The sequence below is a fragment of the Globicephala melas genome, chromosome 19 (assembly GCF_963455315.2).
Source record: "Globicephala melas chromosome 19, mGloMel1.2, whole genome shotgun sequence".
NCBI classification, from domain to species: Eukaryota; Metazoa; Chordata; class Mammalia; order Artiodactyla; family Delphinidae; genus Globicephala; species Globicephala melas.
Genome location: NC_083332.1, coordinates 48510844 through 48526878, shown reverse-complemented (window position 1 = coordinate 48526878; position 16035 = coordinate 48510844). Strand labels below are relative to the sequence as shown.

At 51.4% G+C, this 16035-nt stretch overlaps 1 long non-coding RNA gene across 1 annotated transcript in view; it reads left to right on the top strand.

Annotated features, from left to right (window-relative positions):
* Nucleotides 1–3097: 3097 nt before the first annotated feature.
* Nucleotides 3098–16035, top strand: part of LOC115856851 (uncharacterized) — a 49364-nt gene continuing 36426 nt past the window's right edge. The window contains exon 1 of the long non-coding RNA XR_009559950.1: nt 3098–3173. This is a non-coding gene — a long non-coding RNA (uncharacterized lncRNA). The remainder of the gene's footprint in view (nt 3174–16035) is intronic.

Here is a 16035-nt window from a genome sequence, read left to right as displayed (position 1 = left end):
ACTACTGAAGCCCGTGCACCTAGAGCCCGTGCTCCACAGCAAGAGAAGCCACTGCAATAAGAAGCCTGCGCACCACAACAAAGAGTAGCCCCGGCTCACCGCAACTAGAGAAAGCCCGCACACAGCAATGAAGACCCAATGCAGCCAAAAATAAATAAATAAAATAAATAAATTTATTTAAAAAAAGAAAAAGAAAAGAAAACGGACCAGAAGAACTGTTCCCATGCACAATGGATGGCGTCTGTGAAAAGAAACACCTGTTTATTTGGATGCTATTTCTTTATCAAGGTGCTTATTCACTGATCCTTCTTCTAGGAAGCATGCTAAAGATACTGCCAACATATTACATCAGCACAGGAGCTGAGAAGCCAGTTGAACGTTCCTCTGACCAAAAATATCACATTTTCAAGGCAACCATCTCACCTGTGTGTGGGAAGAGGTGGGACTCTGCTTCCAGGCGATACCTATGCATTTTAGTTTGCTCGGGCTGAATTTACAAATACCACAGGCTGGGTGGCTTCGACAAAGAAGTTTTTCTCTCAGGTCTGGAAGCTGGAAGTCTGAGATCAAGGTGTCAGAAGGGTTGGGGAATTCCCTGGCAGTCCAGTGGTTAGGACTCTTCGCTTCCACTGCAGGGGGCACGAATTCGATCCCTGATCAGGAACTACGATCCCACATGCCACGTGGCATGGCCAAAAAAAAAAAAGGTGTCAGCAGGGTTGATTTCTTCTGAGGTCCCTCTCCTTGGCTTGAAGATGGCAACCTTCTCCCTGTATCCTAACGTGGTCTTTTCTCTGTACATGCCTGTGTCCTAATTTCTGCTTCTTAATTGAGTTAGGACCCATCCCAATGACCTCATTTTAAGTAAATTACACCTTTTAAAGCCCTATCTCCAAATACAGTCACATTCTGAGGTACTGGGGGTTAAGATTTCAACATGTGAATTTTAGATCTAATTCGGCTCATAAGACTGTTTGGATACTCATGCTTCCTCATCTCTCTACCATATTCTGAGCAGACTGGGTATTTTGCAGCCAAGACATCAATCACAGTAGTCCCATTTCTCAGAGGCCACATGAATGACTTACAAAGCTGACGATTTTCTGCTGAAAGCCAGAAGACCTAAGGAGAGAAAGATTTTGACTACAAAATAAAGATCTCAGTTTTCTAAGCTCTTATGTGACATAAATATGAATTGAGAAAATACCCCAAACTAGAATCATAATAACAGGAATACTAGTGACCCTCACAGGGGACCAGAGGATGTCCTGACCGTGACGATGACATCCAGTGGTCAGATAACAGGATGTGATGACATTCTGAGTGTGACCTCGGGGGCTACAGGTTAGAGGACAGGATGTGAGGATGTCCTGGGTGTGACCAAGGTGTATGAATGTCCCCTCCCTCCTGTCACAGCCCAGGTCTGAATGTCCCTCCTCCTGTCACAACCCAGGGTCTGAGTGTCCCTCCTCCTGTCACAACCCAGGGTCTGAGTGTTCCCTCCCTCCCGTCACAGCCCAGGGTCTGCGTGTCCCCTCCCTCCCGTCACAGCCGAGGGTCTGAGTGTCCCCTCCCTTCTGTCACAGCCCATTGCCTTTCGACAATATTGAAGGTGACCTAAAGGTCCAGAAATCCCCTCACCCTCTGTGTCTGGGAAATGGCTTCCTGAAAAGACCCCTCCCCACAAAGACTCTGCTGAGACTCAGGAGCCCCCCTTTCCTGACCAGACCACACAGACCCAGTCCCTCCCCGGGCTCATCAGCCAGGAGCTGACCCGCTCCTTCCCAGGATCTGTGAGAACAAGGGCTGGTGACCCACACGTCTCCCTCCTCCCCGGCCCGAACTGCAGCCGCCGGGTCAGAAGCCCTGCTCAGGGCACCTCCTGAGTCGGGGCCCTTGATCCACGTGCCATCAGGCCACATTTTGTGCCAACCCCTCGCCTGGGTCTTTATACTTGTGTTTATTTACTCCTTTCCACGGAGAAACCGCCTTTGCCCCAACTCTCCAGATGCTTCCAGACCTTGTCTCTTTTCCTCCAGATTATCAGTCTCAGAGTTACCTGTCACCACTCACAGTCCCTGCAGAGCCCAGAGATTTCTCCTTGAAGGAAAGGTTCTGGAGAAATCGGAGGGTTAAATAAGGAGTGCAGCCATTTCCCACCTGGTGCTGATGCCCAAGAGGGTGAATAGAATGAGTGTTTTGTTAACGCAAGTTATTGTGTCCGACACACGGTGAGGTCAAACAAACTGAAACATTGGAGTTTGGAGCAGAGAAAGGTTTATTTCAAGGCCATGCAAGGAGTCGAGGCGGCTCATGTGCCCCAAAGCCTCAAGCTCCCGGGAGGGTATGGCGAAGCATTTTTAAAGCCCAGGGGGTGGGGTGGGGTGGGGTCGGGTTGCAGGGTGTGTGGTCAGCTTGTGCACAGTTCTCTGATTGGCTGATGGTGGGGTAGCAGGGCGGCGCCACAGGGCTAACATTATCAGTCCTTAGGCTCCAGATGGCCTGGGGCTACGTGCTCTTGGTCATCAAGTAGTTCTTCCACCTGGTGGGGGGGGGGGTTTCACATCTGTGAAACAATTCAGGAAATGTGCATCAAATACTATTATCTAAGGACTTCAGCGAGGAACTAAAGCAGAGGATACGGCGGAAGGCCTGTCCCGGGAAGGCCCCATAGCGTCCTGCTCCGTTACATTTTCTCGCTAGAATTTTAAAATCCTCCAAGTAATAGATCATTTGGGAGCATCCTGTGTCTTCCTGTTCATTCTAAGAGAATGTCCCTCTTGAATTTTAAGGGGGGGAAATTCTTTATCTCATAAATATGCGGAGTGGGAGATCCACTTATAAAATATTATCAAGGTCACTGCAAAGGTTTCCAAAAAACCAGAACACAGCGCCCGGTGCTCAGACACTGGCTAAGAGGTTCCCGCCTGCATCCTCAGGCACGTCGGACGGCGGGGCAGTCACGACCCTCCTCCCACACGTGGGCCTCTTCAAGCGGGCCCAGATTAGCCAATGGCAGGCAGCTGGCTACATTTGCGAACGAGAGAGAACTCCTCAGCAGCCTGGGACCACCCCTGGGCGTGGCCTAAGGAGCCTAGTCCAAGCCAAAAGCTCCTCTGCGGAGCAACGCGCTGCGTCAGGAGCTCCTCTGGTCCGGCGTGTGGCAGGAAACTGTGAGTCGAAAGGAGAAGTGTTTGGGGGGGCTGGGGGGAGCTTTCTGCTGAAAATAATTTCTGCTTCCACTTCTGCCGCCGAGTTGGTGTTTGGTCTCCAACAAGCCCCTTTCCCCCTTGGCCTGGGTTTTCTTACCTGTGGAGAAATGCGTTAGATGCCGGCTTATTGAGTTTCCTCTGAGTTTGAGGTGCTCCTGCGAGACCTCCCCCCAGCCCCACGGCCCCTCCTTCCCACTCAGGCACCTATTGGTTTGGGGTTCTCAGTTGATGCAATTTTAATAGGTTTCCATCATTTCCTGAGGGAAAAATGGGAGGGAGGGTGGTTTGTTGCAGAGACGGATCTCACTGCACCTGGGAAGGCGGGACACTCATTTCCCCTTTAGCTCTAATGATAACCGTCCACTTTCATCAGCAGGTGAGTGAATGTGGCTTCTTCCCAATCATGGTACAAAATGTATAATTTCTCCTAATGAGATTTGATTTTAATGAGAGACTAGATCATAGGAGAGAGTAATTATTTAGATGGTATGCACGTGCCAGGTTAATTTTAAATCAGCTTTTAGATCAGTCTATCTAAGTTATTCAATTAAGTGTTTTCGACTAGCGATTTCAATAGTTGTATTAGCACAATGCCTGGCAATGTAATTGCTTTTTAGATCCTGATCATTGTGACATCAAAGTCAGTGCCTGGGCTCTTTCTCTGGGCTGGTTTAAGTGTGTGTGTGAGAGTAGAGTGTGTGAGAGTGTGCACACACACGCTGGGGGGAGGCTCTTTCTCCTGATTTTTCCCCCCTACATTAGGGCTTGTTTATTTTATATTTAGTAGTTTGTATCTGCTACTCCCCAACTCCTAATTTATCCTTCCCCTCCCTTTCCCCTTTGGCAACTGTAAGTTTGTTCTCTATGTTTGTGAGTCTGTTTCTTTTTTGTAAGTAAGTTCCTTGTGCCATATTTTAAATTCCACATATAAGTGATATCATATGGTATTTGTTTTTCTCTTTCTGATTTACTTCACTTAGTATGATAATCTTTAGGTCCATCCATGTTGCTGCAAATGGCATTATTTCATTCTTTTTTATGACTGATATTCCATAGCAGATATATACCACATCTTTATCCATTCCTCTGTTGATGGACATTTAGGTTGCTTGCATGACTTGCCTTTTGTAACTAGTGCTGCTATGAACTTTGGGGTACAGGTATCTTTTCAAATTAGAGTTTTCTCCGGATCTATGGGTTGGCAGAACCCCAAGGACGTGCAGAGAGGAGGGGTTCATTACCAGGCTCCTCTGACTCTCTGGCCCAAATTGCCTCGCGTCGTAGAGGGGACAGAGGTCTGCCTTCAGCACCTGATGGGGCACTTCTAGCCTGGCCAGGTGGCCCACTGGCCGGACAGCCTAACAGGCTTTCTGCGGTCTGACTGCCCTTTGTTTCTCTAGAGGCAGAACTCTAGACCCAGAAATACCTGGCATGACTCTTGGGCTTGGAGTTTTCAAGCTGCAGGCCTGCGTGGGTTTTGGCATCTGGAAAATGGTGCTGGGGGTCGTGAATACGGAGCATGTAAAAACCGTGGTGTTTTGGTGCGCAGGCTGTGCTCATCCCTGTGCCCGTTCTCTTGAGAGTTCTCCGCAAACTTCCTTCTCCCTTGCCGTCTGAGCCTCTTTCTCCTGTCCCTGTTAGCACAAGTTCATGTGCCTGATGCACAGTGAGGCCAAACAAACCGAAACGGAATTTGGAGCAGAGAAGGGTGTATTGTAGGGCTGTGCAAGGAGACGTGGCTCATGCCCCCCAAAACCCCGAGGTCCCCGAAGAGTTTCAGCAAACCATTTTTTTTGTTTTGTTTTTTTTTTGTTTTTATTGCGGTACGCGGGCCTCTCACCGTTGTGGCCTTTCCCGTTGCGGAGCTACAGGCTCCGGACGCGCAGGCTCAGCGTCCATGGCTCACGGTCCCAGCCGCTCCGCGGCATGTGGGATCTTCCCAGACCGGGGCACGAACCCGCGTCCCCTGCATCGGTAGGCGGACTCTCAACCACTGCGCCACCAGGGAAGCCCTCAGCAAAGCATTTTTAAAAGCCAGGTGAGGGAGGGATGGATCAAATGGTATGTTATCAGCTTGTGCACAGTTCTCTGGCTGATGGTGAGGTAGCAAGGTGGTGTCACAGGGGTTAACATTATCAAGCTTTAGGTTCCCGGAGGCCTGGGCCTATGTGCTCATGGTCAAGTAGTTCTTCCACCTGGTGGTGGTGGGCGGGGCCGGGGGGGGTTCAGATCTGCAAAACAACTCAGGAAATGTGCATTAAATACTATCATCTAAGGACTTCAGAGAGGAGCTAAAGCAGAGGATACGGGGGAAGGCCTGTCTCAGAAAGGGCCCATAGGGTCCTACATCCCCACACTCCTCCCCTCAGCAGAAGGTTCTCACTTATCCGTCTGTTGAACAATCACTGATAGCCTCTATGCCAAAAGCTATGTTAGGCCCTGGAATCAACAGGAAGTTCCAGTTTTTGAACTCCTCCAGCTTTTGCAGGATTGAGGGGCAGGCGTGGCATAAATCGGGGTTAGGTGACAATAAAGCCTGGGAAATTGATATAAACAAAGCCTGTGATTGTGCCGTAAAGCACGGTCAGGTGCTGTAAAGCAGCGCCAGGTGATGTAAACCAGGGTCGGATGACGCAAAACCCGGGAAATTGATGTAAACAAAGCCTGGGGGTTGTGCCGTAAAGCAGGGTCACCGGCCATAAACGTTGGGTAATTGACGTAAAAGAAGCCTTGGGGAAGTGCCGTAAATCACAGGTGAGGTAATGCCTGGCACCTGACCAAGCTGGGCTCCTGCTGCAAACCCGAACACGTGACGTATGAATTGGGATATATGAATACCCCAATTATAACCCAAATCCAAAACTTTACATAATGTTTAGTGCATAGTTTATAGGGATTAAATACATCATTTATGTCAGACGTTACATTCTAACTTGAGGGATCAGATTTCTTGAATAGATACCTGCACAGGCCTTTTGTCCAAGTCCAGAGACCAGTATTCATTAGGAAGAAGTTCAGTGGCAGAGAAGAAAGGACACTGGGAATTAGGATATTTGTGTCCTGATCTTGGCACTGCCCCTGGGAAATTGGCATCAATCTTGTGTCTCTGTTTCTTAAGCTGTTAAACAAGGCAATTGGACTACATCTGTATTACTCAGGGTGCTCTAAAAACCGTCTTTGTAACAGCGCTTCTGGGGTCAGGAAAGTTGTTAAAAAAAAAAAACCTGCTTACTCCATGGGGTTTTCAAGCTATAATATTAGAATTCCCTGGATGTCCAGTGGTTAGGACTCTGCTCTCACTGCCAAGGGCCCGGGTTCAGTCTCTGGTCAGGGAACTAAATCCCACAAGCCACGATTGGTGGCAAAAAAACAAACCAACTCCCCCCCCAAAGTATAATATTAAAGTTTATATAGATAATATCTAAGAGATATATCATAGTATATTATGTACATGACATAAGAATTTTAACATGATAAATATTAAAGTTTATAGTATTTATTATATATTGTGATATGCATTCTATTAATATTGTAAAATGTATAAAACTGCATTTTAGCAACCACGAGGCTCTGAGAAGTCTGTGGGGTCAGAAAAACAACAACGAGCCATAGATAGTGTTGACTACAGACCCTCTCTTCTGAGAAAGCTGTTAGCATCACATAGGCCACCTGGAGGATACTGAATTTGATGAGTGTAATATCCTCTCTACCTCCAACATGCTATGGATATCTTTAGAAAGATCTGGCTTTGGTGAAATGCAACAATGGCTTATCTTTCAGGAGGCTGAGGTGCTTTGTCTTTTTATCTCAAACTGTGCAAACAGTGAGGAGACCTGGAATGTTCAGAGTACACAGTGACGATAGGGAGGCTGGTGAGCCTCCTTTTGTTTTCTTCATAGACAACAGCGGCACCGTCGATAGCATCTTCTTTGGCTGTTAGGAAGGCTGCATCAATTCAGGTGTAATCTGCCCTTTCCAATTTTATTTTGACTCTTTGATTTGACGAGGGTGTTGTAATGCGAAGTTTTGTGTTAAAATAGAGAACACATTTAAGTCTTCGGAGGGAGTAGTGGCTCCCTTTCTCCACTTCTCAGCTCCTGGTCCCTGCGGAGAGGATCCGTGGACCCTCCAGCTGGGCAGTGCTGTCCCCACAATGACGTCCCTTCTTGAGTTGGGGATTTGCTCCCTGTGTTGCGCTTGGGGCAGGTCAGCTCTGGGAGGTGGCTCCTCCCACACCCTCGCAGGAGTGGGAGTTTCACATCCAGTCACGGCGCAGGAGTGGTTCGGCAAGTGCCGGGGGACTGGCAGACGGGCGGAGCTGCAGCCGGAAACTCTCCGAAGTCAGCTGTCGTGGTGAGTATCGCCTGCCTGTCTCAGTTCAGAGGCTCGAGATGGGGCGGTGGTGAAGGGTGGTCCGCGCTCCCCTCGGGTCCAGACTCCTCCTTCCTTCCTGGGACCCAGGGGCTGGAGGGGCAGCAGGAGAGCATGGAGGGCGGCGTGGGGGGTGGGGGCCGGGGGGAAGCGTCCGCTCGCAGGCTCCGGTGTTCCCAGCGTAAAGGGTAGGAGACCCGCTGGGTCAGAGCCACTGAGCCGGCAGGAGCCCCTGGACAGTGGCTCACAGGGGGCGTTGACAAGCCCGCTGTCTGCTGGGCCGCTAACCTAGTTGGTAGGACAGGTCTGGGTCAGGCAGGAACTTGTTGTCTGAGGCCTCCTTTCCTGTCCTTATGCTGCGGGGACAGGGCCATCCAATCTGGGCAGGTGGGTGTGGGTGAGCATCTGGGGAGCCCGCTGAACGTTCAGGGGGTCTGATGAGTACTTGATTGGCCCAGTGAGCATCTTGGGAGCCCGCTGAGTGTTTGGGGAGACTGGTGAACATTTGGGGGGCCCAGTGAGTGTGCAGGAGGCCTGGTGACCATTCGGGGAGACTGCTGAGTGTTCGAGGGCCCGCAGAGTATTCTGGGGGCCTGGAGATTGGGGAGCCCACTGAGCATTCAGGGGCCTGGTGAACATTCAGGGGCCTGGTGAGCATTTGGGGGGCCTGGCGAGCATTTGGAGAGCCCGCTGAGCATTCCGGGGTCCTGGTGAGCATTTGGGGAGCCCACTGAGCACTTGGGGAGCCTGGTGAGCATTCATTCAGGGGGCTGGTGAGCATTTGGGGGGGCCTGGCGAGCACTTGGGGAGCCCGCTGAGCATTCCGGGGGGACTGGTGAGCATTTGGGGGGCCTGGCGAGCACTTGGGGAGCCCGCTGAGCATTCCGGGGGGCCTGGTGAGCATTTGGGGGGCCTGGTGAGCATTTGGGGAGCCCGCTGAGCGTCCGGGGGCCCAGGTGAGGAGGACGATGGGAACTCCAGTGGGTTTGCCATCAGTGAGCACGCCCATCCGTTTCTTTACCTGAGAGCTATTTCCTGAGTGTCTACTCTGTGCCAGCCACCACCTGCAGGTAAGCGTGGTCACAGAAGGAGCCTTCCTGCCATGGTCACAGGTTGGCGGCTCAGATGTCTCACCTGGCCATCCAGGAGGGTCAGCGGGACTGGGCCCTTAGCTCATCTCGCACCCGCTGCATTTTGTGAAAGTGTCTCCTTGTGCCCACCTGAGTCCCGTGTTGACTGAGGAGGCAAAGGGTGGAGTGGATCCAGCTGAGGAAGTGCTGGGTGGGGAAGGCATCGGGGTGTGCGGGGGGCACCTGGCCTACTCCCAGGGGTGCTGTCCCAGGGCTCGAGGTTGGGGCTGCACCTGGGGAGTGGGGATCGCCTGGCCGGTTCTGGGATTGCGCTGCTGCTGAGCACACCTGAATCTGTACTTGGAAACCAGAGAGCTGGGGTCTGCGGTCGAGGGAGAGGGTGGGTAACTCACACCTGTGCACCTGGGAGGAGGTGAGTGCCTGGCAGGTGCAGGATTGGTGTCCACGGGGATGGGACGATTTTCTTCCCACCGTGGACAAACCCATGACCTTCTCAGGCGGGGGCAAATGGGAGGATGAGGGACTTGTTACAAAGTGACCCAGATTCTGATGAAACTGGGGGATGTGGGACAGGAAGGAACATGACACTCAGTGCTCAAGTGACCTGAATTATGGGGACATGGGGACAGGAGTTGGTAAGACACCCTGAGTGTCGTGTGACTTGTGTTTGGGGAGAGGTCTCCTCTGTGATGGGGATGCAGACACACACCTACAGGTGTCCCCACAGTGGTGACACAGACACACTAACAGGTGCCCTACATTATGGGGGACATACATCCACAGGCGCCTCTGCACCACCCACGCCTGGGGCCTGCAATAAGTGTTTTGCTTTATGTCATCCTTGCAGTCCTTTAGGCCTATAAAATAAAATCAAGTCTGGGTTAGAAAGGAGACTTTCATTTCAAAAGAAGTATTGCGAGGAGGAAGGGGGACTATAACAAGGGGATGAGAGTGTGGTAGTAGAGGGAGGGACTATTACAACAGAGGGGGACCATTGTAGAGAGGGCCTATTACAATAGAGGCAGCACTATTTCTGTAGAGAGGGAACTCTTACCATAGAGGGGGGACTATTACAATAGAGGACGACTGTTGCTGTTGAGAGGGAGCTATTATAGTACAGGCGAGACTGTTAAAATAGAGGGAGGTCTATCACTGTAGAGTGGGGACTATTACTGTACAGAGGCTACTATTATAGAGGAGGACTATTACTGCAGAGGGGGGACTATGATAATAGAGCAGCATTGTAACTAGAGGGGGGACTGTTACTAGAGAGTGGAGTCTATAACAATAGAGGAGCACTGTTACTGTAGAGGGGGGATATAACAATAGGGGAGGACTATTGCTGTAGAGGGGGGACTATGACTACAGAGAGAATTCCTGACAAGGTCTGGAAGCATCTGGAGAGTTGGGGCAAAGGCGGTTTCTCCGTGGAGAGGAGTAAATAAACACAAGTATAAAGGCCCAGGCGAGGGGTTGGCACAAAAGGTGGCCTGACGGCACATGGATCAAGGGCCCCGACTCAGGAGGTGCCCTGAGCAGGGCTTCTGACCCGGCGGCTGCAGTTTGGGCCAGGGAGGAGGGGGACGCGTGGGTCACCAAGATCTGTGAGATCTTGTTCTCACAGATCCTGGGAAGGAGCGGGTCAGCTCCTGGCTGATGAGCCCGGGGAGGGACTGGGTCTGTGTGGCCTGGTCAGGAAAGGGGGGCTCCTGAGTCTCAGCAGAGTCTTTGTGGGGAGGGGTCTTTTCAGGAAGCCATTTCCCAGACACAGAGGGTGAGGGGATTTCTGGACCTTTAGGTCACCTTCAACATTGTCGAAAGGCAATGGGCTGTGACAGGAGGAAGGGGACATCCAGACCCTGGGTTGTGACAGGAGGAAGGGGACATTCAGACCCTGGGCTGTGACGGGAGGGGACACTCAGACCCTGGGCTGTGACAGGTGGAGGGACACTCAGACCTGAGCTGTGACAGGAGGGAGGGGACATTCCACAAACCATTTGCTCTGGACCCAGCATGAAACCATAGTGTGATGTGCATCACAGGTGGCGTCGGGGCAGACCCACTGAGAGGCTGCGGAGGCAGAAGAGTCTCACCCTTCGTGCAGCTGTCCCAGATAAACAATCACTGTTGTCTTGATAATGGAGGCGGTTTTGTGTTTGGAGCCAGGCCCCACTGGACTCGGGCCTCTCCTCCCAGGAGCAGGGAGACGGGGTTTCCTCCTCCATCACATTTCAGACACACGCCCACGTCTGCAGGAAACATTCTGAGCTGTGGTAGTGTCAGAGGTGTGTTCTGCCTTTAAAAGATGTGCACACGCTTCAAAGAGAGAAGGAATTCCCACACTTTCTAAAGTAAATGTCCTACAAAAGCAGCAGAAGGGAGTCTTCCTTTATTCTCCAGGGAAATTAAGCCCCATAGTTTGGATTTGGATTTGCTGTACACTGCCTACTGTGCGTCCCAGGTGGGCTGTGTAGGAACCGAGTTCCTCAGCCTTCTTTGCAAGTTCATCTGCACTGTGGCTGGTTGTTTTTTGTTCTGTCTCAATGTAGATGAGGCCCCAGGAATTATTTCACTTGGTTGAGGATTAAAATTGCAAAGCAGTGTGCGAGTACTGTAGTGGAACAATTACCACCTCCGTCCCTGTTTCTGGAACAGCTGCCACTAATATTAGTCACAGGCACATCATCAGGTGTGTGTACCTGAGGATGCGGAGCAGGTGGGCGGGCCTAGGGGAGGTACGAGGTAGGTACAGGGAAGGGGTGATCTTTCCGTTTTCAAGGGCACGTTTTTGATGGATTTTCCTGGAGCAACACTGTATCCTATAAATAGAAATGTCTGTGTGCTTCTGTGGTACAGGGGTCATCTTAAAAGGTGGGGGTTCTTGTGACTGTACCTGGGAGTGGCATTTGTTCGTTTACTCAACATATTCATGTTTGGGGTCAAGGAGCGTGTGTGAGGGCCTGCAATGCAGGTGTCGGGTGAGCTCCTGTTGGGAGTGACTCTGGAATTTCTCTCGGGGAGGGGCTGGGGTCCCTGTGAACGCCCTGCTGGGTTACCACCAGTTCCTTCCTTCCTTCGTTCTTTTCTTCACTCAGGCATGAGTGAGGCTGAGGTCTGCTGGGGTGACCCTTTCTCCTATGGTGACAGTGCCCGGACGCAGACATCCTGAAGCAACAGCCTCCTTGTCTGGTTCTCAAGTGAGGGTGTCTGGCTTCACCACGGCCATAATCACGGACCTGCTGGTCGGACACAATGTTTTCCTCCTCTTCCGTCTCGTAGGAGCTCTGCCCACTGCTCTTGCTGACATCTGAATGTGCAAAGTGGCCGTGTTTATCCAGTTTGGCAAGTTGTGGAATTGAGGTGAAAATCTGGAAAATCCATACCCCTGGACACCTAGGTTTTGGGTGTGAGTCCAGCCAATGTTTCAGGGTCTGAGTTCTGCCAGGGGGTGGTGACAGGGTCATACGCAAGGATGTACTGGCCAATGGTCAGGACCCTGCTCTCCAGGGAAAGAAGAGCCAGCATGCCTGCACAGTTTATGATCTAAGATGATGTGAAGGACAGTGGTACACAGATAACAAAGATGATGCTGTGCTGATATCATGTGATAACAGCACACAAGCCTGATTCTCAAGGGCTCCCCCAAAAGGTGCATATATGGGCCCATACGTTTATTAGCTAAATTGATACCCAGGATGTAGCAAACAATTAACAAAAAATACTAGTGGACAGGACTTTGGTGTAAATTCCAGAGAGACCAGGGCTTCACGGGTTGCTTTTGTGGATTTTTGCCTGGCTCCTGTTCCCCCACCACCCGTGCTCCCCTAGTCGACACACGAGAGCAGTTCTGGTATTGCTTGGAATTTTCTTGTAATTAAGGAGTAAGACTACGAAGTCCACGTGTGTAGAACCTCACTCCTTCCTCCATGACGTCAGCAGCCTCTGCTGAATCGCGTCCTGGGTTTCGGATGCAGAAGAGTGTTCTCTCGGTCTTTGCAATGCAACACCACAGACACACCCCTGCACATCCGGTCTGCAGGAGTCACACTTCTCCCATCACTTTCTAAGTCTAGACCATCAACAAAACAATCACCCAAGGCTGGGTGGTGGCATCTGCCGTTTCTGTGGTGTAGATATTCCCACGGTGGCCAGTTTTGAGTTTCCGATGTGATGTTCGTGAACGCGCAGCCGGGAAGAACCCCAGAGAGAGTTTCCACCGCACACACTCTGGGTGGGAGAGGGTAAGAGTGAGCACAGATGGTAGTAAATGCAGTACGATAACCAGTGAGGTCTACAGTAATGGTAGTGAGTTTTGAGAATTCGCTGCCTTTATTCTGAATATAGTTTTCAGTGTAAGGCCGTAAGTTAACTGCTAACGCTAGCTGTGGTTAACAGTGGCTCACGCCATTTCTGAAGTTTCCAAGATGGCTTTCGCGATGGATGGCAGCCCGCTCCAGCGCCCACTCCCCTTCCAGGTTCAGTGCCTGGAACCCAGATGTTAAACTGAGAAAAGACAGAGAGGGGAAAAAAGATGGAATGTGTGGGAGTTTATAAGGCAGTATTCCTCAAGGAGGCAGTGAGAATTGGGGGCTGAAATACCGTCCTGGGCTGGACAGAGGGAAGGGGTTGGTGGGGCGGGGATAAGCCGTGGGAAGTCAGTCCGGAAAGCCCGGTGAACAAGAGGGTTAGTGGGGCTTGTGATGCAGATTCAAGTCGGTGCCTTTTTTTTTTTTTTTTTTTTACTGGTGAGAGTTGTTACGAAGCCTCCTCTTCCAGGTGTGGGAGAAGAGGAGGTCCCTACAAGTGGGCATTTCCTTTATAAATGTGAATTTCCTTTATGGAAGGAATGCTTGTGCCCTGTTCTCAGAGCGTTTCCTGAGTCTGCTGGTTCTCAGTGGCCTTCTATTCAGAATAACCCTTATGCCAAACATGCACATTTGGGTTGGTGAGTCCTGGTTCCTTTCATTTGAAACTCAGTGGTTTTCCCTTAAAAGCAAAATGGGGAAGTCCCAGGAGTCACCTGAGCCCCTCGGTCTGGGATCATTGCGACCTGGCCCAACTTGGATAGGATCCACAAGGGCTTGGATTCCAGCCAGTACTCCAGTTGGCTGTGAAGGGGGCCCACTGGGGTGCGTGGGTGGGAGGGGCGCAGACCCACCCTTGTTCTCCTAAGGACAGCAGAGGTGTGTCTCCCTACACTGAGGCTGACCGCACTCCTAATTGGGGTCCCTGTGATGCAGCCATCCCACACTACAGAGCCCTGAGTGTGGGGTTTTGGGGTCTGAGCCCTTGCCCTGATCCGCCAGCATTTCAGAAACCTGCGTGGGCGATGTGCGGGCCATTGTAGCTGGAGGGCACTGGGATGGAATCACCCCCGGGTGTGCTGCATGGCAGAGTCCAGCTCCAGCCACCTGGACACTTGGTGCTGGAATGTCACACCCCCCCCCAGGTGGCCTGGGGTCCCGGGTTCTCGCCTCAGGGGACATTTATGAGACAGGGTGTGACTGAGGGAGCCATGGGACAGGCTGCGAGAGAAGATGGAGACCGGGGTGCTAGTTGAGTATCTCATAGGTGGGGAGAGGGTTGGTGTCTGTTGCTGCTGAGGCAGAACAAGAACAAAGGGGGGGTTGGCTGTTGGTGTATTTGACGCGGTATAGGGGATGAAAAATTTTTCCTCTACTCTCTTAGGTTCTGTCCCAGGGACCTGCAAATTAAACTGACAACAGATTAACAGGAGCAAGAGGTTTATTATGTCTGTGTACAGAGCCCTGCACAGAAAAGAAGTGGAGATGCAAAGAGACAGTTAGACTTAAGGACTTATGTGCCATGTTAACACAGGGTGATAAGTTTTTGGAGAAGTGACAAGACAAAGGAAAACAGGTTTCAATTTCTAGGGACAGGAAGTTGTGGGAAGGTAAGTAAGTGGGGGAAGATAAGAGAGGACAGAGCTGACTTAGTGAGGTTTGTTATGCAGACTGAAGTCAGTACCATCTCAGATGATAAGATCGTTTCTTCCCTTCCTGGAACAGGAGAGGGAGGGGGACATCCTCGCAAAGGGATCAGGCAGATGGAGGAGGGCAGAGTTTTTCTTTTTGCAGCTTCTCAATCACCTCAACTCCAAATAACCCTTATGCCAAAGTGACATATTTGGGGTGGCAAATTCTGAACCCCCTCAGCTGTATACCACAGCTGGATGTGGTACCGGTGGATGGGCCTCCTCTAGACTAGAGGGAAAACGTCCCTACCAGAGGAGAGGGTCCAGAATGTTGGGGTGATGGCCAACAAGCTTCATGGTTATTGTGCGCCTCAGTTCTGAGTGCCTCACATGCTTTAGCTCACAGAGTCCACCCTGTGACCCCGTGAGATGGGGCACTATAACCAATCCCATTTTACAGGTGAGAAACCGAGGCCCGGATGGTGGGGTAACTGGTCCAAGGGTGGCTCGTTGGTGGTGGAGCTCAGGTGCAAACCCAGCTCTTCACCGCTCTCCATAGAGGATGCTGTCCGTGTTTCCTGGGGCTGCCGTAACAAACACCACAGACCAGGTGGTTAAACAACAGACATTCATTGTCTCCCAGGTTCTGGGGGCTGAAGCTCCGTGTTCAAGGTGTTGGCAGGGTTGGTTTGTCCTGTCGTCTCCCTCTTTGGCGTGTTCTAGAGCTTTCCCTGCATCTGCTGGTTCTTGGTGGCCTTTAGCTCAAAGTAATCCACATGCCAAAGAGGCACATTGTGGAGTGGTGTGTTCTGGTACCCTCGTTTCTGCGCTGACTGAGCAGGATTCTTGCTGAGACCGGGCTGTGCAGGCCCCGCAAGGATGGGGCCAAGGTGGAGGTCACGGACAGGGTCTGGGTGAGATATGGTTCAGGAGAGTCTTGGTCACCTCGGGTGGTCCTGGGCATGTGCCTGGTGCCTCTGTGTCCTGATATCCTCTTCCTATAAGGATACCTGTCATATGGGATCTGTTACCTTAGAGTGAAGGGGGATTGTGTCTGCCCACCCCAGCGCCACCCATGGAAAGAGACAGCCACATCCTGACCCCAGGGCCTCAGGACATGACCTTTTTTGGAAGTAGGGCCTGGTGCTGTAAGTAGTTAAGACAAGGGCATTGGGGTGGCCCTCGTCCTGTGTGACTGCGTCCTTATAAGATGAGGGGAGATAACAGACACAGAGGAGAAGCCACGTGAAGGTGAAGGCAGAGATGGGAGAGATGCAGCCACAGGTCTGCGGATGCCTGGAGTCCCCAGAAGCTGGAAGAGGCAGGAAGGACCCTCCCCTGCAGCCTCAGCACTTTGCAAGTAGACAGTTGCAGTGGGTGGGCCTGAACTGAAGGCAGTGCTGTGGCCCTTAACTGTTCTGTGTTC